Source organism: Echinops telfairi, unplaced genomic scaffold (genome assembly GCF_000313985.2).
Source record: "Echinops telfairi isolate 266 unplaced genomic scaffold, ASM31398v2 ScPeMD7_7457;HRSCAF=8495, whole genome shotgun sequence".
NCBI lineage: Eukaryota > Metazoa > Chordata > Mammalia > Afrosoricida > Tenrecidae > Echinops > Echinops telfairi.
In genome coordinates, this window is record NW_022111357.1 from 34,695,960 (window position 1) to 34,697,877 (window position 1,918).

Sequence of the window (1,918 nt, forward strand, 5' to 3'; positions counted from 1 at the left end):
ATTCCATGATGCTCATCTTCCTACCACGATGACTGAAGACAAAGCGGGTGCATAAGCAAATGTGGTGAAGAAAGCTGATGGTGCCCGGCTATGAAAAGACATAGCGTCTGGGATCTTAAAGGCTTGAAGATAAACAAGCGTCCATCTAGCTGAGAAGCAACAAAACCCACATGGAAGAAGCACACCAGCCTGTGTGATCACGAGGTGTCATTGGGCTCAGGTATCAGGCATCAAAGAACAACAAATCTTATCATTGTGAATGAGGGGGAGTACAGAGTGGGGACCCAAAGCCCATCTGTAGGCAACTGGACATCCCCTTACAGAAGGGTTGCAAGGAGAAGATGAACCAGTCAGGGTGCCATACAGCACAAATGAAACATACAACTTTCCTCTAGCTCTTTAATACTTCCTCCCCCCACTATCATGATCCTACCTTACAAATCTGGCTAGACCAGAGGATATGCACTGGTACAGATAAGAACTGGAAACAGGGAATCCAGGATAGATAAACCCCTCAGGACCAATAATGAAAGTAGCAATACCAGGTGGGGAAGGTAGGGGTGAAAGGGGGAACCAATCACAAGGATCTATATATAACCCCCTCCCTGGAGGACAGACAACAGAAAAGTGGGTGAAGGGAGACATCGGACAGTGTAAGACATGACAAAATAATAATAATTTATAAATTATCAAGAGTTCGTGAGGGAGGGGTGCAGGGAAGGAGGGGAAAAATGAGGAGCTGATATTAAGGGCTCAAGTAGAAAGCAAATGTTTTGAGAATGATGATGGTAACCAATGTACAAATTTGCTTGACACAATGGATTCTGATAAGGGTTGTACGAGCCCCCAATAAAATGATTTTAAAAAACAAAAACAATGAACAAAACAAACAAACAAACGAAAATAGGTCATTCTAGAAGGCCAGGTTTTGCTTTAAGCTTCTTGTGCCTTTAAACTTGTATTTACAATCCGCTACCCCAGGTATACACTGACTTTTCTTGGAAACCTTGCCCCTTTTCACATAATGTGTAAGAGTAAAGAAGTTAAAGGTTGATGTCCTCCATTACTTATTCTCTAATATGTGGATCCATCCATCCCAAGCCATCAATATCTTTTACCTTTGAAGCAAAAATTACAAACCCTCTTTGGCCAAACCAATTAAATGAGCACAACTATCATCCAGGCAATGATGTAGGTATTTGGCATATACCAATAAACAAAAGAGACACAACTCCCTACCCTAGTAAGCTTATGTTCCAGCAAGTGAGATGTCGTAAATGAATCAAATACTATATTAGAATACAATGAGAGGTTTGGGGGAAAAAGAACAACAGAACAGGACAAGGGAAATCAGGAGTGCTGGGTGGAGGGCAAATTGCATTAGTAAGGTGACCAAGGTAAACCTCACTGGGAGGATGGGATATAGGCAAATGCTTGTGGAGGTGAGAAACTTAGTCGAAGAGATATTTTAGGGAGGACAATTTCAGGTAAAATGAAAAGACTGAAGCAGGATGAGGAATGTTGTTGGTGTATTTGAGAAACAGCAAATAAGCCATCGTGAATAAGTAGAGTGAATAAGGAGAGGGAAGGAAAGAAGCTAAGAGACGCCCCACAAGGGATACACACTTAAAATTAAATAAGCCCGTGAACTGTAATGTGGAAGAAAACAGCATCTTCTTTTATTACCTATAAGAACTCAATATTTTTGTGTTTTCAAACAAATGATTAGAGGATGATATAGTCCACAAAGACAATATTCTACATTCTAGGGGTCTTAAAAGCTTGTGAACACAAATACATTATATGAGGATGGGGAAATAGATCTATGAGCCTACATTTATAGATTTAGTATAAAGGTAGCAGAAGGACATTGGGCCTCCACTCAAGTACTCCCTCAACACAAGAATACTTTCTTCTA

General features: G+C 40.6%; 1 protein-coding gene across 9 annotated transcripts in view; it reads right to left on the bottom strand.

The window, feature by feature from the left end:
* KIF1B (kinesin family member 1B) overlaps positions 1-1,918 on the bottom strand; it is a 182,222-nt gene that overhangs the window by 117,459 nt on the left and 62,845 nt on the right. The gene's annotated exons all lie outside the window — the stretch shown is intronic.